Source organism: Sus scrofa, chromosome 10, assembly GCF_000003025.6.
Source record: "Sus scrofa isolate TJ Tabasco breed Duroc chromosome 10, Sscrofa11.1, whole genome shotgun sequence".
Lineage (NCBI taxonomy): Eukaryota > Metazoa > Chordata > Mammalia > Artiodactyla > Suidae > Sus > Sus scrofa.
Window position 1 is genome coordinate 35,140,409 of NC_010452.4, and position 26,062 is coordinate 35,166,470.

At 34.4% G+C, this 26,062-nt stretch overlaps 2 long non-coding RNA genes across 2 annotated transcripts in view; both read left to right on the forward strand.

Annotated features, from left to right (window-relative positions):
- LOC110255677 overlaps window positions 1-26,062 on the forward strand; it is a 793,233-nt gene that overhangs the window by 367,903 nt on the left and 399,268 nt on the right. The gene's annotated exons all lie outside the window — the stretch shown is intronic.
- Window positions 11,648-23,873, forward strand: LOC110255678. Its single transcript, XR_002336322.1, has 3 exons — window positions 11,648-12,223; window positions 13,604-13,681; window positions 19,811-23,873. It is a non-coding gene; the product is annotated as an uncharacterized LOC110255678 (long non-coding RNA).

Genomic DNA, 26,062 nt, shown 5'->3' on the forward strand with positions numbered 1-26,062 from the left:
CTATTCCTAAATAGACCTAGTAGTAGACTTGAAAGCACAGAGTCGTAACATGAGTTTTACTCAAAATCCAAGCATTTCAGTTGTCTCCTACAAATATTGCTACATTGACATAATTATTATTCATATTTTATAAATAAAGGTATACTTTAAATAAAATGATCTAAAAGGAGATTTTATCTTGGTGCCCTAGTGAAAAATAAACATTTTATTTTTATTTCATAGTTTTTTTTCCTGTCCATTATGTATAATCCTTTCCTATTTTGAGAGGATTCTCCACAGTGTGTAACCTGCTGGTAGACAGAATATACCTTGTGCCATAGAAATTGGAAGTGCTTTCCCAGCCCTCGAGCATTTTGCTAATAGAGGCACATGAGTTGGATTTCTAATCTGGAGCTAATTCTCTACAGGAGAACTCATTTTGTTTAGGCAGTGGCATTAACAAGAGCTGGTTTCTAGGAGCAGCAGTGGAAGACTGTACGCAATAGGAACTGGAATCCAAGTTGGAGGTAGCAGTGGTGTACACTGTGTGGTAGGATGTTCAGCATCTAAGGCAGTGGGAACAAAATCCCTGAGATATGATACTCATTTTCTGACATGACTTTGGTAATTCTGGCTTACTAGTCTACCAATATTCCTGCATTTTTTTTCCTGAGGTGACTTCCTCAAAATTCTAATAATCCATCAATTTTCCCAATTATTTTTGGCAAAATATTTTCTTTACAATGATCAACGACAGTACATTTTAGTTACATGCAACTTGAGTGATCCATGAGCAATACAAAGTAAAGATGGATAGTGTGAAAGCAATCATAGTTTCACCTCTCTGCCACCTAAAAGCATTTGAAAGTACTCTGCGGGTATACGTATAAGTGTTTGGAAAAACTCATCCTTGATATCTTCAAAAAAGAATTTGGAAATTAGAGGGGTTCCCTTGTGGCTCAGTGTGTTATGGATCCAATGTTGATCCCTGTCCCAGGGACTTCCACATTCTTGTGGGTGTGGCCAAAATAATAATAAATTGGAAGTTAAAATTGCTCCTATTAGAAATAGAGATAGAAGGGAATTGGTGAGAAAAGCTGATAATCCAATAAACTAAAAGCATAAATCAGGGCACAGTTAAGATTTAATGAAAAAATCAGAAGGTCAGAATTATTTTAGATATGTTAGATCTTACTGGCTTAGAGATCTAAAAATATATACATTATGAATTCTTGGACACTCAAATGTATTTTAAGAGTGATATTCCTGCACATCTGGCTCCAGTAATCTGATTAGAGGAGCGAGTATGTTAAAAAAGAGTAGGAACAAAGTTATGACATAAATATGGGCAAGAAATGGGCTCCATAAAACCAAAAGAAACTAGCAGACCTATTTTTCCTCACACATCTTTAGGCCTTCATTTATCACCTCTCCAATATTCCTTCTTAGTGTTTTTTATTTTATCTTCTTTGTTTACAAAGGGCACTGACACAGCAATCAAATGTGGTTTTATTTGTTTCTTTGCTTATAATAGAACTAAAGAGCATTTTTCTTAAAATCAGTAAAGAAAAAAAAAGTAAGCAAACGGTTACATATGAGAATCAAAAGACACTTTATGGTAGCCACACATAATTTTACCTGAACATAAAGTTTACCCACTACATCATTTTTCTGTTTGTTCTTATTTATCCCTTTCATTTCTCCTAAATAATAATTTGAATCACATAAGATTGGTTTTTATCAGGGGTGCATGTTGTTTGGGGTTGTCACTTACACTGACAATAATTCCATTTAAAGTCATATGCCCAGAAGAAATCTAGTAATTGTGACTGTTAGAAAACCCACTAGACAAGAATGTTAATATCAGTTATAGAAATATATGTTATCCATGGTTTTGGAGAATAATATGCTTGAGGAATATCTATCCATATGACACTCAAAGATTATTTGAATAGAGAATTTGAAAAAAATAAATAATATAGCAATAAGAGTTCGAGTGAAATTTTTTTTTTTTTAGTGTCCTGGAATTGTGACTGAGTCCCAAAGGGGGCAAATATCCTCCCATTTTAAAGAAAAGAACCAATCAGCTTCCATGATTGTTTAAGTGGCATTGACTCTGCCATGTCTACTTCAACCTAATGACCCTACAGATTTCCCTTCTGTATTCATTGAGGCCAAGGGTAGATGAGAGATAACTGAATTACTGTCTTGTGGTGGATGTTTTTCCAGAGAAACAAAGGATGAATTACCACTTTCCACCCAATTTTCAAAAATTTGTTGAGATAAACGTTTGCCTCTTTGACCCCTTTCTCCTCCTCCTCTCCACTCATTAGTGGAATCTCTCCAGAGCCTAAAAGATGTAGATGAGATAATGTATGGAAAGAGAAAGGCTCCAACACCTCCTCCCAAACCCTCAACCCACATATTAAGCCTGCACTGAGGGCAATAACAACTTTGAATTAGTCTTGAGATGGTTGGCTAAAAGTTTGCTAACTTTTAATACTTAGCACCAACCTACAAATTGCAAGACCTACTCAAGTTGTTATTAAAAGATTGGAAAGGAGATCTGATGGAATGCATTTGAATATGATGATGGGGAAGAAATAAGTCTAACAGATTTTATACCCTGGGGTAGTGAGACTCATCAAATTCATTACATTGGTAAAAACTCAATAACAAATAAGGGATGATGGGAAAATGATTAGGTCATTGAATTTATGATTTTCTTTATCAGGAAACAAAAAAGGTAGAATGAGAGGTTTACAGCAGATTTCTGAAGCTTACACTTTCATTGCTTTACTAGAAGGAAGACCTGTCTGAAGAGTTAATAACTTGGTAAGTACGTTCCCCTCAGATCAAACAGACCTTCATGATAAAAGGTATATTTGCCTCACCTCACCAAAAACAAACTTATCAAGATGACAGACTGAAAAAAGAAATCTTTGTCTCAAGAGGTACAAAGTCGTGACCCTGCAGAGTACAGACTGAAAAAAAAGAAGGCAAAAGTTCAGTCAGTTGCTTTGACTTTGTCCAAAAGATCCCTGGAAATGATAGTTCCTTCTGAATCTTCCTTTAGTTTTCACCTAAACCAGTTGCCTTACTCATAGATTATGGAAACCATGAACATTGAGCCATGCAGGAAGGTTTTGTCAGTTCCTGGAGTGAAATTTTTGATATGGTAATTTTTCATAAACTTTTCATCTTAAGGATATTGTTTATCATTTAATTTTATTATATTCACATGAACAAAACTCATAATATGATTCCTTATGTTTATATCCAAAGGAACCAAGTCCCCATTACCTTAAGCAAATTTAAAACAATTTTATATATTTTGACTTTTGGAATTGTCTAGACAACAAGGCATTTCTAATGTAACAGCCATCAGAAATAATTTCTAAAATCACACAGTTTTATGTGTCTTGTCCATGATATGAAAAGGTTTTCTTTGGAAGAGACTGAAAATTTCCTCCCATGATAAAGCGTTCAAAGGTTTTGAGAGATCACCTCAGTAATACACTTCTTTAAAAACAGCCTTCTCCAAGTATATTTTGTAGTTCTCTACTATGTAATTTTCCCTGTTTACTTGATGAAATGCATGTTTATGGAAAGTATGAAATTGGTATTTGGCCACCTTATCTCCCAAGTAAAAGATTAACATTATTGCTGGTTTACAGGGTTCTGTCGGCTTTTTCCTGTACAGCATGGTGACCCAGTTACACATACATGTATACATTCTTTTTTCTCACATTATCATGCTCCAACATAAGTGGCCAGACATAGTTCCCAGTGCTACATAGCAGGATCTCATTGCTAATCCATTCCAAAGGCAATAGTCTGTGTCTATTAATCCCAAACTCCCCATCTGTCCAAGTCCCTCCCCTCCCCCTCCCCCTTGGCAACCACAAATCTATTCTCCAAGTCCATGCTTTGCTTTTCTGTGGAAAGGTTCATCTGAGCCATATATTAGATTCCAGATATAAGTGATATCATATGGTATTTGTCTTTCTATAATGTAAAAAATAAAAATCATTATATATAAAAAATTAACATTATCGATCATGATCCTATTTTTCCATTTAAATAAAATAAAAAATGTCAATTATTAACCATATTTGTTGAATATGTGTTGGTATATTTAGTCATCTCTAAGTAAATATGACAGGAGTTTCCTTGTGGTGCAGTGGGTGAAGTTTCTGGCATTGCCACTGCAGAGGCTAGGGTCACTGGTGTGTTGCGGATCCCTGGCCCAGGATTTTCCACTTGCTGCAGGTGCAATGAAAACAATTTAAGTAAACATGATAAGTAAATGTGAGCTTGGGAAGTAAATGCTGTTGAAGTGCTGGCCTTCAATATTAAGCTGCCTTTCATCATTACTTATCTATGGAAGTATATTCTTTAGCAATAGGCACATTCATTCTGCTTTTAGTAGCATTTACTATCCCTCTATATCTGAGAACCAGTACTTTTATTTTAACCAGCATCTTAAATAAGTCTATTGACATCTGAAAACCATAGACACATCTAAAATGTAGAAATTTAGAGTAATCTTTTGGCTTGGGAATTGAAGACATCCAGCAGTAATTAAGATCTCTTACTTAGCTTTGACCTGATGGTTTTGTTGCTTATACTTTATCATGTTTAATTCTAATGGAGGTATCTTAAATAACTCTTCAAAGGTCATTGAAAATATTCCAGGGATTTAAAGGATTCAATGGATTTTTCTGAGAAGATTCATATTTAACCTTTAAAATATAAGGTATTATAAATTTTCAAATAACACTTAGGAATAGCTGATAACTGGTCCTTTCAATTCTTTAATCAAATAAGTAAAAAAAGGAGTTCTGGTTGTAGCTCAGTGGTAAGGAACTTGACTAGTATCCATGAGGATGTGGGTTCGATCCCTGGCTTTGCTCAGTGGGTTAAAGGATCTGGCATTGTTGTGAGCTGTGGTGTAGATCACAGAAGCAGTTTGGATCCTGCATTGCTGTGGCTGGGGCATAAGCCAGAGGCCAGCAGCTGCAGTTCTAATTTCACCCCTAGCCTGGGACTCTCCAAATGCCACAAGTGCAGCCCTAAAAATCTTAAAAAAATAGTGAGAAATTATTTAAATTGTATATATTAATATTGTATATGTACATATAGGAATATTCTATGTATATACATACACATGTATATGTAATATATATACAGGTATCTAAAACAGAATGTGAACATGCTTGCAGTATATCTTTTTTAATCTTGTAATAGTTGCAATAACTCTCTCTAATCATTTTTGAGTTGAATACATTACTCAAGGGTCTAGATATTTTTCATGAACTCCTTATCTAGCCATCACTCTTGAGCAGAAAATTACATTAAGAAATTTAATTAACAGGAGATTTCATATAGGAGACCTCAAGTTGAAAATTCCCTTTCATCATAAAACCTAATTTAGTGTTTAAAATGATCTCTTACTATGAGAAGATAGGAAATGACCTTCTAATTTTTAGGCTCATAGTTGCTTCAGAGTTGGTGGTTGTGGTGGGCCCATATTTTGATCTGCAATGGGTTATTCAAATATGTTTGATAATAAGGCAATAAAATTACATATCATGATTGAGCATTCTATTCATAGAAAGATAAACTGTAAAATCTTATGTTCTTGATCCTAAAGATACTGAGTTTCTTTGACCTGGAAACCCAGGTCAGAGGTAAGAATGCAAAGCTGTGAAGGTCTACCAGTAATCTATTAAATACTGGATACTGGAGGCTTTGAGCTAGGAATTTCCTTTCTGTATTACTGTATTCCTGTTTCCCATCCAGTGACCAACCCTCCACACACCCAGACACACACACACACACCCAGACACACACACACACACACATTATAAGCGTTAAGGAAACATACTCACTTCCAGTGCTTAAGGGGTTAGTGTAGTAAAGTAGGTTGAATTATATGTGTGTGTGTGTGTGTGTGTGTGTGTGTATAAAATGATTTTTATTTTTTTCCATTATAGCTGGTTTACAGTGTTCTGTCAATTTTCTACTGTACAGCATGCTAACCTAGTTACACATACATGTATACATTCTTTTTTCTCGCATTATCATGCTCCATCATAAGTGACCAGACATAGTTCCCAGTGCTACACAGCAGGATCTCATTGCTAATCCATTCCAAAGGCAATAATCTGCATCTAGTAACCCGAAACACCCCACCCATCCCACTCCCTCCTCCTCCCCCTCGACAACCAAAAGTCTATTCTCCAAGTCCATGCTTTTCTTTTCTGTGGAAAGGTTCATTTGTGCCGTATATTAGATTCCAGATATAAGTGATATCATATGGTATTTGTCTTTTTCTGAGTTCACTCAGGATGAGAGTCTCTAGTTCCATCCATGTTGGTGCAAATGGCATTATTTTGTTCTTTTTCATGGCTGAGTAGTTTTCCATCGTGTGTATATACCACATCTTCCTAATCCAGTCATCTGTCCATGGGATGGGTTGTTTCCATGTCTTGGCTATTGTGCATAGTGCTGAATTTTGATGTATCTTAAATAAAGAGCCCAGTATGATCAAGAATTTCCATGCTGTCAGGAAGCTTCAAGGAGTTCTTTCATCAAACCAGAAAGTGGAGTAGAGAGGAAAGGGTAGAAGGCTGTGACCACATTCCTCTCCAGGGCAAGATAGGGGGCCTTGTTTCTTCATTTTAATAACAGAACCATCAAGCAAATATTTAAATTATCTTTAAGGATGTATAGTACTTCCTTCATCTCAAAGAAGTAATGGGTAAATGGTTAAGTATGGCATTCGAATGTTGTATCTATTATTTTAGAAACTCCACTGCTTCTATTACATATCCAGTGCTCATAGGACCTAAAGATGTTAAAATTTTTGGAAGCATTGTTTTCTTTCATTCACTTTTCTCAATTGTTCTGACATTTATAAGACACATGGGGTTTTGGATGATAAAAAACTAAGTCTTTTGTTCATTAGTGCTTGCTCTTTTGTTTTTCTTCTAAATGCTCATACCTTGGCTCTTTACTTTTTTTTTTCTTGGCATAAATAATGTTACTTTTAAGACCTGGCAACTTTATGTAGAATTCTTCTCTATAGAATGTCATTGTGTCAATTTTATAGAACCTAAGAAAGAGGAGCAATGGCAGAAAAGTCTTAGGTATATACCTTTCTTGTACCTTGAATTTACCTGAAAATCTAATCCCTGCCCACATCAAGTGATTTGTCAGTTTTTTGTGGACACAGATGTTAAACTTAGTACTGATGAGGAGCATCGTCTGATGATGAGGAAAAATACCTTCCATATAGCATCTTTCTGAATGAAAGAGGCAAAGACAAGAAGATAACAATCTGTTTCAAACTTGATATTTAAAATAGCTTTCCACAGAGAATTGTTCTTTAGCTCCCACAGGGAAAATAAAGAAGATTAGTGTAGCACTGCTTTGACATTGAATTAAGATCTGTTGGAAAGAGAGGGAACCAGAAGAATGAAAGTTTTTTTTTTAAGTGTCCAAGAATGAATCTGAGAATGAGAAATTTGAAATAGGAAGAACTAGAAAATAATTTAACTTGAAGGAAGAGGTGATTGTGATTAGTATGATTAAGAACAGAAACAATAAGCTTCAAATATAAAGAATTCAAAGAATAAACAATATAAAACTGCAAAAAAATAGGCATCAAAAGACTATGCTGATATGATAAGACTATGGTTTTACTGTACTGTGGGCATGCAATTTATATGGTTAGAGTCTAATGACGTACTTGTTTAAGCCTTTTAATGGATTATCTTAAAAAGTTTTATTCTTGAAATAGTCAACATAATCATAATTGGTGGTTTGGGAGACTCTAATAAATCTCTAACATGGATTTTCATGTTCTAATCATAGCAAATAAATTTTCCTTTTTTATAGTCACTTTCAGATCATCTACTTGTGAATATTATATTTATTTGCCTTTGACTTATTAATTTTTCCTTTATGATAACTGAAGAAAATGCTAAAATAAATCAGAAAAATCTGCATTCTCCCTTTGTTGAAATGTGTTTCTAGTCATATTCTATAACTGGAATTTGAATTATTGTGGGATTAGGTAGGGAAAAAGCATAGTCATTTAGTAATCACTTAGAAAAAGAGTAATCATTTAGAAATGACTTGTTTATGATCAAAACAAAAACCTGAGTTAAGTGGAGGCATTAGAGATAAAATACACACCAGTAGATAGCATATTTGTAGTTATGCCTCCATTCTATAGAACTATATGTGTTTTCTCCAAAGTAGGGGGATTTTGCATGATATTAACATCTAACGTTAGCAGTTGTTATCATATAAATGACCCTAACCAAATGCCCTACTAATGTGTCTTTCTCTTCCTTGTGTTTACTGAGACACATTTCACAAGAGTTTCTTCTCTTGAGCCTATTAAGCCAAGAATCTCCAATGTTCTACCTCCAAAATCCATCTGCTATATTTTATATACCCTCATCTGAAGACCTTTTGCACAAGCTCTGTCTTCCTGAGCCCACTTACCCTTGGGAGGTGGTCTTTATTTCCCCAGTTCACTAAGCTCCAGAGCTCAGAGAATCCTGCACATTTCCATTCCTGTACCGTGTCAGAATTCTAGATCAGAAATCAACCTCTCCCCCGAAGGATGGTAGCCTCTCTCCTGCAAAGCACTGAATAACTCTCCAAGTAACTGGCAAACTGTAAGGTTTCAAGGAAATTGGAGGAAAGTGCAAGGAATTTCAAAGAATCACAGAGATACCCAATCTTAGGAATACCATAGCTCAGGGACAAAACACTCAGTTGCCCAAAAAGATAAATAAAAAAGGCAGATAGTTATACTCACATTAAAGGATGAGATGAAGATCTGGCTAAGAGAAGGAGTCCAGGGAGATTGGCACAAACTAGGGTGGTAACTCTCAAAGAGAAACAGATCGGTGCCGCATTTACTTGGGACTTGACAATCTAAAACAGAGTATTTCCAGCAGCAACAATGGCATCTTGGTTTTGCCCTGTAGGCTATGATGTCTGGTTATGACACTAGAAAAATTATTTTAGAAAACCATAAAATAACACATAGATGGAATAGGAGTGCTGTTTTATTTTTCTAATGTATCTTTGAAATTTGTGGATAGTGTTTTAAATTTGTGCATGCTTCTAACATTTGTAATCCAAGATCTTATCTGGGGCCAAACCATGTAAAAAGTAAATGTTCTCTTTCCATTGTCATGAGCAGACCTGAGAGTTGGAAGTTTAGATCCATTTAAATAGTAGTTGCTCTATGTTCTAAGTAGACATGGAGAATCTTACCATCCTGAGAAGCAAGAGTCTCCATTCCTCCATGGTATTAATGAACAGAGTGATGGTTAACCCACTGGCATCTAGCATACCAACCATAATCCATTTGTACACTCTTCTCTGTGTAATGGATTGGAAAGTTTTGAAGTTACGCTTCCCTAGTGCACTGGCATCAGATTCAGTTTAAGTGTTTTCTTCTCAAGCATTTTGCCAAAAGAAAAATGGAAGTTGTGCTTTCTCTGGCAGCAGAGGGCAGGCTCACAGCTCTAGTGAGCACCCGACCAGTCTCCAGAGCTCCAGTCAGCTGATAACAAACAGGATGGAAGCTGCCTGAGACTTCTAGCACCTCCTGTCCCTCACTTTTTCATCAGGTTTGTAAATTCCTTTTCTTCCCTCCTTTCCCAACTACAAGTAGGAGGAGCTTTCTCATAGGAAGGCAGGTCTGAGAAACAAATCCCTGCCTAAATTTCCTTGAATCATGTCACTACACTATTTTTAACTTTATTGCTTTTGGAGTGGATTAGCAATCAGATCCTTCTGTGTAGCACTGAGAACTATATCTAGTCACTTATGACAGAGCATGATAATGGGAGAAAAAAGAATGTATACATGTATGTGTAACTAGGTCACCAGGCTGTACAGTAGAAAAAAAATTGTATTTGGGAAATAACAATAAAAAATAAAAATAAAATTTCCATACATTAGGAGTGCTCATTGTGGCTCAGCAGAAATGAATCTCACTAGCATCCATGAGGATACAAGTTCGATCTCTGGCTTTGCTCAGTGGTTTAAGGAAATGGCATTGCTGTGAGCTGTGGTGCAGGTCTCATCCATGGCTTGAATTTCATGTTGCCGTGGCTGTGATGTAGGCCGGTGGCTGCAGCTCTGATTGGCCCCCTAGCCTTGGAGACTACATATGCCATGGGTGCAGCACTAAAAAAAAAAAAAAAAGACAAAAAAATTATATACATTGGAACCATCACTAGTAAGACAGATAGATGGATGATTAGACAGATAACTACTTCTCTCTCATTTATCTATTTATATCTATCCATCTATATCACTATTGCTAGTTCTAATAAATGGGACATATTCACACATATTCTAGTATATGCATACAGACTTATTTCTATTTTTTTCTTTAAAAATAATTCAGAGGAGTTCCCATTGTGGCACAGCAGAAATGAACCCAATGAGTATCCATGAGGATGCAGGTTCCTTCCCTGTCCTTGCTCAGCTGATCAAGGATCTGGTGTTGCTGTGAGCTGTGGGTAGGTTGCAGATGTAGCGCTGGTTTGACTCCTAGCCTGGGAACTAAAAAGCAAAAAAAAAAAAAAAATCAGGATTTTAGTTGACCTCTTAATGTATAATACTGGTAACATTTTAGCTCATAATTTCAAAAGAGAGGACATGCTTATTTGGTATCATCTATGTGAAAGTCATAATTTTGAAACACATTTTTCTCAATCCCTCTTAAGTCTTCACATGTTCAGTATAAAGTTTCTAATCAGTATTTCTCCCATCTAATATTTTCCTGTTAGTAATGTTGAACAGTTAGAACTTCAGTAGCTTTGTAAACTAGCAGTGTTTTATGATCGATAATAATTTTTATTACAATTCTTTAGACCTTAATAATTTCAAAACAATTTCAAGTTTACATTCAAAAGTGAGTTTATTAATTTAGAATTCAGTTAATAAGGCAAAATATTAAGAACTTTTTGAGATGTTTATTCTACATGTGGGTACAATTGATTTCTTTATGTGCAAAATAATATAAAAGGCAGGAAATCAGGTAACACTTCTAAAGTGAAAAGGAATATATAGAGTACAAAGGAAGCAGAGGCATCAATGAATTAATATAAAAGTAGTATTGAGACTGTATTATATAATATAAATCTTTCATATTTTTGTCAAGCCAAAATTAAAGGAAAAATAACTCAAATAAAATGAAATAAATTACTCCAGAGAGAAAAATGTTTTCCTTTAGTAAATGGGAGAATGTTATCACATTAGTCTTAGGACAGGCATGTTGTGTAATAGTTTGTGTAACAGTTGTTTGGCATAGTTTTCATTTTATTATTATTCCTGCACTGACCCTCCAGTGAGCCTGACACTACTTGATGTTTTGGTGGCTCACTTGCTTATTTCCAAGTTAATAAGTTTCTTTATTAGCTGTTGACTGAATTTTAGAGCCCTTTACCTTGTTTTTGTTTTTTTTTTTTGTCTTTTTGCCTTTTCTGGGGCCACTCTGGCAGCATATGGAGGTTCCCAGGCTAGGGATCTAATCAGAGCTGTAAGCCAGAGCCAAAGCAACGCCAGGTCAAAGCCGTGTCTGCAACCTACACCACAGTTCAGGGCAACGCCAGATCCTTAACCCACTGAGCAAGGTCAGGGATTGAATCCTCAACCTCATAGTTCCCAGTCGGATTCATTAACCACTGAGCCACGACGGGAACTCCAAAGCCCTTTACCTTTGATCAGAGTTTTCAGCCTCAGTACAGTGGCCCTTTGGGCTGGACACATCTTTGTTTCGGAGGTGCTCTTGTTCACCATAGGAAGTTTAGCAGCATCCCTGGCTTCTCACTTGATCTAAAAGCCAGTTCCCTGCCCTACCACTTGTCTTGACTGTTGTTGCATAGACATTGTCAAATGTCTCTAAGGGTAAAATTTACTCATGGTTAAGAACCACTGCTTTAGATTATTATCTCATATCACAGATTCAGCCACTTCAGTTATGTAGATGCATTTAACACAGAACTATATATTTTTTCCATATTCATACCCAACAGAGTCTGTGGTATTGAATAATGCAAAGATCATTGACTAACATTGAAACGTCTCTTTACAAGACTTATTCTCTAAATATCTCCATTCTACTAGCATTTATCCAATTAGGATCAGAAGGCAAGGGGGAGTCATTTGACAAAGCAAGAATGACATTGGATTTTAAAAGGTAAGTCTTTTTTTCAAACCCCCTTGGTTTTTCTAGATTCCTGTAACATTTCAAAGCCAAATAAGAGAAGCTGATAAACAGCCAAAAGTACTGCATTCATCAGTGTCATCTAAATGACAGTGTTCATATAAGCTTTTCTTGCATTGGAATCATTTTTCATGGTCAATCATTGAAAACATCTCTAAAAGTATATATTTTGTTGCCTACACATAAAAGCTCAAAAGTCAGTATCTCACCCCACTCTGTAATTGCTACCTAACTTTAAGCAAATAATTCATTTAACATTTTTATTCTTCAATCTCCAGTTATGAAATGAGACTTCAATATTTGCTTCTCACCTGAGGGAAATATTTTGAGAATTCCTAAAATGACTCAGAAATGCCTTGCAATGCTTTGGTCCGTTAAGACCAGAGTGAGTTATGCTATACCAGACCTCAAATATTTAATTTTGAACTATGATCAAAGCGAATTTACTGGCAGCATGTGATTACTTTAGAGAAGTGTCCAGTTTCTAGCCTTTTGTCAAAGCATTCAGGGCACCGAGTTTCTGCCTCAGTTTTTCTCAATATATACATGATACCTTGTAGGGATACTTGCAAGTTATATTACAGTTCACTTGATTGTATAGTTTCATTAAATTTAATTCATTTTGAATTATATTACGATTTGAGATAATTTGTGTAAGAAAATCATTGCGCTATCTCAGTTTATAACACTGTCAATTCCACACATCCTTGAGTTACTGGAATATATTTTCTGGTTCAATCATTCAGCACACTTTAATTGAGCCAGTACTCCTGGAGTAAGATTTTTGCAGTGAAAAAAAAAATATGTTGACAGGTCTCTAACCTAAAATTAATAAGTTCTTCAAAATACAGAGAAACCCATGTATTTACATACATATCAGTTACAGTAGCATGTGTTTTAAGTAGTAATTGTGAAAAAAGTTGGACCCATAAAACAATTTGAGGAACCCTTGAAAATACAGCTTTGGAACTTTGTTTCACCATTAATATGTTTAGCATTCCATGAAGGATGATCAAGAGAATACTCACATGGCTATTTTTAAGAAACTGATTTCATGGTAAGGAAAGGCATTTTTGCATGTATTCAAACTCTTCTTATTAACATTTTCCTACATAAACCTTTAACATTTAAGTTGTAGCTGTGTGCTGTTCAAACCACTGTTAGCTAAAATACTATTTGTTTCATTAATTTAATTTCATAAATCTATCGTCTCTAAAAGTGAATTTGAGGTAAGTATATTATTAAATATTTAGCCAGTGCTAATAGGATAAAAAATGATGTTCTCTATTACTATCTTTTATGATGTTTCCTTCTGGAAGTTGATGACTTCAATAGGTTTTCTTCTCCTCTCAGATGAAGAAGGCACATATGTAGAAATAAAACAACTGGCTGAACTCTCCAAATACACATACTTACTTCTGCTGATGTAAAGTAAGTCACAAGGAATTGTGAATTTTGACATAATATATCAAGTGGAGACAAGAGAGTGCCAGGGCATAAATATAAGGCGCTAATATGATTCGGGGCGATTCAGAGAGACCTAAAATTGGGGTGAACATGTGATTTATCATCCAATTCAATCACTTTAGAAAGTATAGAAGGATACTAATAATAATTACACTAGTATTACACCAGTACTATAGGCATAAAACCCAGCACCAGCCACTCAGCCTTGCCATTGACTCTGAGAGTTTTATGCAAGATACTTTTAAAAGGCTTGGGATTTGGTAAGATTGCCAATTTCCACAGTATTCTATGGACTCAGAGCTTGTTATGTCACATTGTTTTTCTGTTAATATATCTCTTTGGCTTAGTATGGAATCTCTGCTATTGGTGTGAAAATGCTTCCCTGTATTTTCCCACATTTGCTGAAATTTGATTCAATTTTCATGCTAATTAAAAAATAATACCTGAAACTTCACACACACAGACCTTATTCATAATTCTAGGGTATGTAAAATAAGAACGATGATACTATTTATTTCAGCTTTAACTTGTTCTTTTTTTTTTCTTCTTATGGGCATAATTGATGTCCCATAATGGAAGTTATTTGCTAAGTAACAGATTAGGTTTTAACACAAATTTTTTCACCGACTCAGATGTTCCTCCATCTTATAGTCTTTCTAGAAATAGAGAATTAGTTTTGAAAGTGCCTGACTTCCCAACTTAAAGTTAAGCTACCCAGAAATTAGTGATTTAATCAAAACTGTGTATCGCTTGATAATATTTTTTAAAATCATACTATCACGATAAGACTTCTTTATACAGACTTTAATGTGTCTTCTCCATCTCCAATCTTCTCTCATTCTCAAAATGCTTCATCCCTAAAATGTATCATTTTAGATTATTATTATAGTAATCTTTAATCTCCTAATTGATCTCCTTCCCTGGAATCTCACACTCAACATATTTATCTTTGATCTTTTTACCATTCATAGTCATCTGGATAAAATATGAATTTAGTCATGCACCTTGGGATGGAGTCATGCTAATAATTCAAAAGTCTCACATTGTCTGTGGAATAATTAGGTATCAAAAGTGCCTAGAATAACATGCTGTGGATCCTCTCCATCTCAGTATCTCTCTCACATCTCTTATTTTCTACACCCCATCCATTCCTTTCTTCATGAGGTTCACTCTTTTTTTAAAATTGTTTTTTATCTCCTCAATACATTATTTTTTTTTCCCTAATGTACAGCATGGTGACCTAGTTACACATACATGTACCCATTCTTTTTTCTCACATTATCATGCTCCATCATAAGTGACTAGACATAGTTCCCAGGGCTACACAGCAGGATCTCATTGCTAATCTATTCCAAAGGCAATAGTCTGCATCTATTAATTTCAAGCTCCCCATCCATCCGACTCTCTCCCCCTCTCCCTTGGCAACCATTCTCCAAGTCCGTGCTTTTCTTTTCTGCAGAAAGGTTCATTTGTGCCATATATTAGATTCCAGGTGCTGTTCACTCTTAATTGAATCCCCTTTTCTTTTTTTTCCCCAACTGGGTAGCATCTGCTAATTTACAAAATTCAGTTCAAGCTGGCTTTTCCATATGTTCTCCGACTCATTTCATCCCATTAAATTGAATCACCAACTCCTTTGTGACTCTGCTGTACTGGGTATACATTTCTATAATATTTTACTTAGATCATTTTATTTAATGTAGGTATGAGAATCAATATTTTCTTTTTCAATTTCAAATACCAAAAAAGTACTTGATAAAAAGTAAAAATTAAAAAATTCTGTTTGACACATTAATAAATGAATTACTGTAGATGGGTAATAAGGCTTTTCTAGTTCTAAAAAGTCTTTGGCTTCAGGTATTTGGACTCTAAGACCATCCTTGGCAGCGCAGCCAAATTGACTAGCCTTTTCAGCTTTTATTTTCCCTCCAACCCCCAGTTCACTATGCCATAACCTATTTAGGCCGGTTTTAAAAAGTAGACACTTAGGTTGATCTTTTCAAGATCTTTTGGACTAGTTGGAATATAGAAGACATCTATACTTTATTCTAAACCTGGAAATCACATTTCTTCTTATACCACATGACTGATGAAGCTAACAATGTGGAACCTTAGAGTAAATCCATCTAGAGTAGGGAGATATATTGCTCTTTCCTAGCAGACAATTTGAGCTATTCATCAAAATGTCAGGCCATGCTGTAGAGTTTTACTGTAATACCTTGATTGTTACAGAAAATTATGCCTCATATTTTAAGAATAGTTTTCTCGGATAAAGGAAAGTCTTTGTCAACTCTTTTGGAGAGTTGTTTCAGACAGCTTTAAAGTACAAATCCAATGAATACTTTAAAGCCCATATTATTTAAGCCCAGATATTTGCAGAGAATACCTTAACATGCTAGTAGGAAGTTTGGCTAGTTTTATTTCCTTATCTAATTATATGTGAAAGGAAGTTAAATTTGTACCATATATGGCTCAGATCTTAGTTTTATGTGTAGTCTTCTCTTTTCCCACCCCATTGCCATGTCTAATTATCTTCTCAGTGTCCCTTATTTTGTCTTCTTTTGATTTTTTTCCTTGTCTACATTGTATGTGTCCCTCTCCATTCTCTTCATTATGGTTTTCACTGAATTTTATTTGTCCCTTTTCCTTATATTTTTAAGAATAGATGCAAGAAATCTGATTATTGTTTTATATATAAATTTAAGCAACATTTTGTTTTTAAGCCATTTATACCTAATGCAATTACTAATGTACTTAAGTTTAAATCTGCCTCTGCTCTTTGTTTTATGTTTATTTCATTTGTACTATATTATTTTCACTTCCTTAAATTATTTTGACTATTTTCTCCTTTATTAACTGTTTAATTATTCATTTCTTTAGAATTTTACACTAGTATCATAGACATTACAAAATACATAAACTAATTAAAGTTTATTAATTTAAAAAAATTTCTTAACATTTAAAATTTATTTAATACCTCTTGCCATTTAAGTTATTATTGCTATGTTTTAACTATACATTTTAAACCACACATGCCATTATCATTAGTGTGTAAGTTCAATATTCATTTCTATTTCTTCAATTATTTACTCTTTTCTTTCCTTATCATTCCTGGTGTATCATTATAGTTCCATCTTGGATCATCTTCCTTCTGACTAAAAATCACTCTAACACTTCCTTTGGTTTTGGCCTATGGATAATGAATTCTCTTAGTTTTTGTTTGCCTAAAAATATCTTTGGTGCCCATTTTAAAATATTACCACTTTATGTATATTAGAGTTATGATTTTTCTAGCTTTGTTTTAGTGGTTGATCTAGTTTTAGTTTCCTTTAACACCTTGGGCTTTAGCACACTGGAGGTTTTAGCTGAAAGACTGGGATCTTTACCGGCAGACTTCTTCCTCAGTGGACCCTAAAATCCACATATTTTCCTGGTATTCCTATGAAATGATCTAAGGTTCTGCTTATGTTCTTAATTTTTAAACTTCCACTTTCTTTGCAACTTCTCAGTTTGTCAAGAGTAAAAGTTACACCAAATGTTAGCTTTTCTTCTCTGGGCCTTTCATATTTCTGGCATCTTGGACGTCCAACTCCTGACTGCCTCAGAGCTTCACAGCATATTCACACAGTCTTTTTTCTCTTATTTTAATTTTTTCAAGCTTTTTCTGGTTGAATTTTAGAGAAGACTTTTACTGAAAACAAGCTATTCCATATTGTCGGTCATACAAGCTGAGAACAGAAATCTTCTCAAATATCTTATTGCATCTAGCTTTTGCTATACTCAAGGATTTCTCCCCCCCCACACACACACATTTTTCTTTAATAAGTAGCAATAACTCTATTGATCTATATTGGCATTCAAGACAATTCATAACCCTATCTTTACATGAAATTTTTATCAAAAATTCCTCACTTTGAGAAGTTCCTCTGTGGCTCAGCAGTAATGAACCCAACTAGTATCCTTGAGGACAGGGGTTCAGTCCCTGGACTCACTCAGTGGGTTAAGGATCTGGTATTGCCATGAGCTGTGGTGTAGGTAACAAGACATGGCTCAGATTTAGTGTTGCTGCGGCTGTGGCTGTGGCTGGCAGCTGCAGCTCTGATTCACCCCTGAGCCTGGGAACTTCCATGTGCCATGGGTGCAGCCCTAAAAAGACTATATATATGTGTGTGTGTATATATATATATATATTCATTGTAAAATAATAACATTTATCTCTTGTTTAATTTTCACAAGCATTAAAAATGGAGCTTGGCTCACCCAGGCAATTAATTACTTCGTACACGCCACTGAAAGACCTACCTACCTTTTTGCTTAAACAATTATTACAGATATAACATTTTAAAATGATGGGTGGAACAATTATTACAAGATTAATATTATTAATATTTTGACTTTTTCATAAACTATTTTACTCGCTTTCCTCTATGCCATTCATTCATTTTTTTTTTTTTTTGTCTTTTTGCTATTTCTTGGGCCGCTCCCACGGAATATGGAGGTTCCCAGGCTAGGGGTCTAATCGAAGCTGTAGCCACCGGCCTAAGCCAGAGCCACAGCAACGCGGGATCCAAGACGCGATTGCAAGCTACACCACAGGTCACGGCAACGCCTATGCCATTCATTCTTAACAAAGCATTAATTGTAATGCCCAAGCTTAGAAAATATATAGTTAGGATATAGTAAGATGTCCTAGTGCTAACTGAATTTAATACTCTTTTTCTGAATCTTGAAAGGGAAAACCATAAATCCATACATATTTTAGGCTGACTATTCTGTACTAGTTAGATATTGGACAAAATAGAGGAATTAAAAATACACAGTGAATGCTCCTTATTACTGTAGAACATGTCATCTTTTGATTTCTTACAGTATTGTCTCTTTGGGAAGATAATGTACTGTTTTTAACTCAGGAAAGTATTATTGGAATTATTGAGCCTACCACTCACTGTTCTACATGCATAGAAATAATGAGACAATTATCACTATACTTGCCCTTAGAAATTGTATTTAAGGATGTATGTATTCTTAGAAATTTTATTTAAGGATTATAGCATTCATTTCATATTTTGATTTATTGAGATGAAATAAAAATTAAATACAATTCGGCAAGATCATATTCTTACATTGAGTACATTTATTTAATCAAAGGGCTTTTCCAAATCAAATAAAATTTAGAGATCGAATAGCCAATTTTTTCATTACAATAGATAGCTAACTAGGAGGTAAGACTAGATATGCTATAGAAGATATAAAGCACAATTTTATTAGCCATATAGTTTAAGCAATGTGAATCTCAGATCTCATGAGTCTCTTTTTTTAACTATAACATGTTATGCAAAACAAAGTGTATCAATTCACCTCTACCTCTACAAATGTATTCTCATACTTTGGCATATAAAGGCAAACACATATGCACAAGGTATTATTTCAGCCTTGTAAATATAAATCTACCATAGAACAACTGAATGTCTATCTGCATTAGTCATTTAAACAAAAGCTGTATAAGTGAAAAGCAACCATAAAATGAAATAGCATTCAACTGCTGTAAAGGATGAGTCAGAACTGAAAGTAACATTTGAAAAAAAATCCAAGTTAAGCTTGAGTAGACAAAAAGCCAATTAAATAATAATGTGTGAAAAATTCCCTCATTTTTGGAAAAAAAATATGTGAATAAACACTGTACACACACAGACACATATAGATATGCATATTCTTGAATACTATATGGAACTTTGTGTGATATTTCAGTGATACTAGTAATATATGTGAAGTGAGAATTAGCCTTAGGAATTATCCTTGTGGTGAAGCAGAAATGAACCTGACTAGTATCCATGACAATGCAGGCTGCATCCCTGGCCTCACTCAGTGTGTTAAGGATCCAGGATTGCTATAAGCTGTGGTGTATGGTACAGATGTGGCTCAGATTTGACCCCTAGCCTGGGAATGTCCATATGCTATAGGTACACCCTGAAAAGCAAAAAAAAAAAAAAAAAAAAAAAAAAAGAGAGAGAGAGAGAAGTAGAATCAGCCCCCCAGATAGGTGGGGGAATTATTTTTCTTTGTATATACTTTTTACTGTTTATATTATTTCAGGAGTGGGCTTGAAGAAAGATAACTTATCTCCCATTTAGACTTAAGCTAAACAACAGAAAAATCCACTAAAATATATATATGGAACTTTTAAATTACAATCCATGGAGAAATACAAGGAAAAAGAGGTAAATATTGCATTGGTATTCTAAACTGTTTCACAGGACAATTTGCTTTTGATGTTTAACATTAGAAAAGATGTGAAGAAATACTCTTATTTTATGTTTGCTAAGCCATTGACTTTACTGCTATACTTTTACTGGTATTTAAATCAAAACTTAATAGTCATGTTCATGGAGAGATGTTTTGAAATGGTAGTTTAGTTTTATGACTTTTTTATTTATGTTAGTAACAGTGACCATTCTCTACCCTTTCTGGTAGAAAGATACACATAAATTACCAAATATACAACCTGTGGTCTAAACTGAACTATTTTTTTTTTCTTTTAGGTTGAAGTAAAACTATACTTCTTCCCACTACCCTTATGATCAAAAGTGCACATTTCCAATATTTTTAGGCTTGGTAGAGACAAATTATAAGTAAGAACATTGAAGACATCAGAGCTAAAGTGACAATAAAACCTCAATACCATGACTTTAATTATCATTGGATTTGGGGATATAACTAAACGAGCTAGTCTTGAGTGGTGCCTAATTTCCAGTTGCCACAGACTCTAAATAATAAAAAAAATTCATATGTCAGAAGGCTTGACCATAAAATCTTAGCAGAGAAGAACTTACTGGTGCCTTCTCTTCCTTTGAGGATGAGCATCTTATTGACATGTATGAAACCAACTTAGGATTTGAGTTGTTTTTTTTAAAGAAAAGAATATTGTGAAACAGATCAAAGTGTCATTTCACCACCTTCTGCACTGAAACAAAACTAATTATCTATCTTTGAATTTATTTTTATATAATACTGTTTATCTTTCCTTTTTTATCCCAGAGAGATTTCCTTTTCTCTCCAGCTAGATTTCAGCTTGGCTCTACTCATTCATATTTTTAAAACAGACTCTAGTGTGTCAACGGGGTTTACAAGGTTAACGTGAAAAATCTACAGATTAGAAGTGTGCTGTGCAATGTGATAGTGAATTGATACATAGATACGTTACCGAAATTGTGTGTTGTAAAGAAAATATATTAACTGTAGACAAGTGAGCTGCACAGTTATCATGATTTATAATTGTCATAAATCTCTCCATATCTAAATATTTTACCTCCATTCATTATTCTTTCATTCACTCATTCATTTCTTCATTCAACATATAATGAACGAGTCCTAACATGGGTCAGGCACTGGATCAGGCATTTGCTATTTCAATTCTTGTTGTTCGTAAAGTTTCTATATTTTCTACATATATATGAACTCTAAAATATATTAGTTGTAATAGAATAAAAATTACCCAGATATACATATGTTCACAGTATGTGGCTGTTTAACTTTTGTTTTTAGTGATGGTACAGATTAATTTTTAATTCAGAAAATCTTTATGCAGTTAAATAACTAAAGACAGAATTTCTGGGTAGGTTTTCTGTGGTATACAACATCATGTTGGAGGTAAAGCTAATTTCTGGAAAAAGCACAAGGGCAATGTGATTTAATGCATGGCAGTATTGCATGTTTGGATATAACTTTTTTTCTATCTTTATCTCCTTTTAGGGAGTTAGCTGGCTCAGAAGCCAGTGAGTCTACATGAGAAACAATGTATTTATAATTATTTTGCATTCATTCTCTTTGAAATAGCACCAGCCTAATGAACAAATGGCTTTTTAATACTGCAACAATTTTATAAACTTAGTTTTGTATGTTCTATTATTATCTGTTGTTTTTTTTTCCCCCACATGAAAATGGTCAATTTGGGTTTACAACTAATTTCTATTTCCTCATGATGAAAAGCTATTTTTCCTTCATATCTGTGTGATTAATTCTCTCATCTTCTTCAAGAGTGTGCTCAAATATTAGCTTTCCTATGAGGCTTTTCTTGGCCATCCTATCTGAGGAGGCATTTTTACCAGCATGGTACTCCTCATGCCCCTCTCTGTTTCATTGTTCTCCACAACATACGTTTCCATCTGGTAGACTATATTAACTGTCACTGTTGGTCTCCCTTCACTGGAATACAAGCTTAATGAAATGAGAGAAATTTATCCCTTTTGTTCCAGTTTCTGTGTCAAACAATAGAACTGTATCTGGCAAATAGTATACACTCAATAAACATTTGTAGCAAGATTGATGAAATGGATGTTTGGAATAAGAATCCAGTGACAGATTTATTTTTTCCATAGCCTATAAACTTCTTAAAGGTAGACGTGTCATCACATTTTAAGCTTGTTTCCCCATACCCCCAACACACTGCCTTTAAAAAGCTATGTTCAATAAATTTATGTTCATAAATTGATCAAATAAGTAATTAGAACTCAATGAAATGTTACCAAGTTATGGATTAACTTCAATCCATTGCGACCACAGAACTGAAGCCTTCTAGTTACAGAATTTGAAACCATCATCTTTTTGTCAGGAAAAAAATACATTTTCAAGAATGTTTTTCCTATAAAGTACCATTCTTCTACCTAGCAACCATAAATTTGACTTTGGTATGATGAAAGAGAAGAGAAACAATAAATAAATCATGAGTATATATAAAATAGGATGTTAGATATTAAACAATAGGAGAAAGGAAATCAAGAGAAGGGCCTGGGAGTAATTGGTGAGGCAAGAGATTATGATAATGGCTTAGTCCAGATGCTAGGGGGGGAGATGGTGAGTTAAATTAAAAATCTCCAAATCTTGGGTTTTGCAACTAAAATATTAAGATGAAAATAGCGATTGATTTAGAGAGTGGTTGTTAGCATCACATTGGATAATGTATGTAAAATATTTAGTCTAGTGGAGGGAGTGTAATCAGTTGTCAATAACTGTTAAATGCAGTATATAGGCCTTAGATAAATATGTGGCAAATAGTCATTATTTTATCAAAATATCATTGATAACAGATGTTGATATCTGAATACTGTTCTATACATGTGCCTGAGGTAATCTATAAATTATCACAGAACACAGGATTCTTCCCTGACTATAAAAGACAAGTAGGTTTGGAAAAACCACTAACATAGTAAGTTATTCATAGATATGTTAGCAGGAGAATAACGTCCGGTTTTTCTCGAATTGCCTACTGCTGGCTGTCAAAGTCCTTGGGCAATTCACAGATTGATTGAAATGTCTAGAGTAAAGAAATAGTGTTTTTGCATTTTTGTTATTTTTTTTTTGGTACTTTGCTTAGTTTGCATGTTTGGACCACTTGTGTAGACAGACTATCTGCCTTTAGCATTCCAGTGTCTAAATCATTACTCTCAATAAATTAGGAATTGTTTACTTCAAAATAGCAATTAGATAGATAGATAGACAACAATGATTTTACTTAACTCATAAAATACTGTTTTTTAGGCATCCAGTTACCATCTCTTTCTTTCACATGAATATCCTTCCATCTAGTCTAAATCTGTTGACATTGGAATGTAAAGAATGCTATTGGTAACGCAGAGGTATCTTCATATATGTAAATCACAACCTTTTACATCGCTCACAGTATAGCTTTGTAACACCAAGTGCAGCAGAAACAAACAATAAAAGGCTTTAGCCCTTTGTATGAATTAGATGCATTCAAGCTTTCCAGGTTCTGGACCATTTATTTTTATTTCTCGTGTTTGTCATATACTTAAATATGCAACTGAAATATTTAAAGACAAATGGTACATCAAATTACATTTTTTTTTTAGCATATGTTATATACCAGGCACTGTGTTAAGAGGGAATGAGGACTTTAGAAAATGTTTAAAGCCTGGTCTCTATTCTGCAGGAATGTAAAGTTAATTTCATCCTGAAAAGTTATATAGAACATGCATTAGATGTATTTGTTTAAGTAGTGGAATATTAAATGTCAAGAATACAGTCATCCTTCCATGTACTGAGGGGGATTGTTTCTAGGACCCTCACAGATACCAAAATCTGAGGATGCTCAAGCCCCTTAATATAAAATGTAGTATTTGCATATAACCTCTGCACACCCTCCTATACACTTTATTTATTTATTTTTGTCTTTTTAGGGCTATACCCGTGGCCATATGTAGGTCCCCAGGCTATAGGTCAAATCCAAGGTAGAGCTGCTGACCTATGCCACAGCTAAATCAAAGCAGCATCAGAGCCCTCTCTGCAGTCAACACCACAGCTCATGTTAACACTGGATCCTTAACCCACTGAGCAAGGCCAGGGATCGAACCCACATCCTCATGGATACTAGTCAGGTTTGTTAACCACTGAGCCACAATGGGAATTCCATCTCCTGTAGACTTGAAGTCATCTCTCGATAACTTATTGTACCTAATAAAATGTAAATGCTGTTTATGTAAATAGTTGACAGGCATAGAAAATTCATATTTTTGAATTCATATTCATGTATTTTTTACTTTTTTGGAACTTTCTGTAATGTTTTGTTTCCTGACATTTTTAAACTCTTGTTGGTTGAATCCACAGATATGAAACCCATGGATAAAAAGGGCTATTGCATCAATATGGTCCAGTCATCAAAGATCATGCTGAGAAAGCATAGGATGTAGGAATATTGTTTGTAAGATTGCATGAAGAATGTTCCCTGTCTTTTCTTTATTTAGTGATTTTTGGGAAACTTTTTTGTCTCCTTGGATGACATCTGTCATTCTTTGTCATTTTATTTCTGTTCCAGCTGCTAAGGAACTTTTTCTCTCAAATATCTATTTTCCACTTCCAAAGAGACATGTTGTATCCTGACTTAGACTATCTGAGTTGTGGTTTCTTCATAGCTCCAAACCTCCTTTTTCCCCTGGTCACATTTTTTTTTCCTTCCTAAGGGAAGCTATATAGAGTACCAAGGACCCAGGAGATTGAGATATTACTAGAGAATACAGAAAAAACTTGAATTTAGTAATACAAAAGCGTGGCACTGGGTACATGAGGCCGGATTTCTGGATTGAAATCAAGAATTTCCCACTAAGCGATTGCATGAATGTCATCAAAGTACAAGCAAACTCTTACCCTTCCATTTCAATAGGTAGTAAAATTATTTACCACGTAGGAATGTTGTAATGATTCAATGAGGTTATACTTAACATTATGATTATTATTGTTGTTGTTATTATTATTAATGTGGTCTTAATAAACATTTCCAAGATAGTAGGCAACTCAATATTTACCACAGGAGAAACCATAAGTCTTACCAAATTATGCATGCAATCTGAAAAATACATAAACTTACTTTCAGAAATTACTCAAAGAACATGACTCAAAAGAACTTGATATGAATTAATCATCAGTCAGGAATGATTTGCCCCAAGACAAGGGGATAAAATACGTAAAATGTTTATGGCTTTGCATTCCTTAAAGATGGCAGTAAATAGCGTTAGGACCATAAAAAATAAATAAGATATATGTTACGGGATGGTTAGGATCAGGAGGTGAACATACCAAGAGAATATGGAACAATACCCTGAAGGCAGAGTGATGAAATACTTTTCATTTATGGGATATGACTGTGAATACATATTCCAGTTTTGTTATATATCCATGTGTGTTAGCATATCCACAGGCTGGCATTTTAAAAGTCTTGTTTTCTGAATTAAAAAGATCCAATTTGTGGAATAAATATGTTGTCCCAAATATGTTCCATGGTAATATGGTGCCTCTCACCAAAAAAAAAAAAAAAAAAAAGATAGAACGAAGATAAATTTCTAAAGATGAGAGAGGTTGGGAGCAACCTTAAGGTCCAGGCCAGGGAATAAAGAAATGGAAGAAGGCAGTTGAGATTTATTCTTCCTTTTGTTTCCAGTACTGAGCACAATACCTGGAACATATTAAAAATGTAATAAATATTTTAGAATTAATATGTAAATTAGAGATGGTAAACTTCTTTAAATATATTTCTCAATGTATTTATATTATAGAGTAAGAAATTTATTATGAAATCCATGTATTAAAATCTTTCACTGCAAATAAAACTTTAATCATTATATTATTACCAGGGATACTATTTTTGAATATACTAAGCTGAAGTATTTATAGTCTTAGTAACTTAGACTTGTTCCTAGTTGCCTTGGTGTTCTCCATTTAAAGCCTAAGAAAGGTAGACATGTAGTTTGGGGTTTAAAATAGGGGTTTAAAAATGCATGTGTCAGACAAGCAATTTCATCTGCATGGGACACTTTTGTGAAAGTATCAACAGTAAGC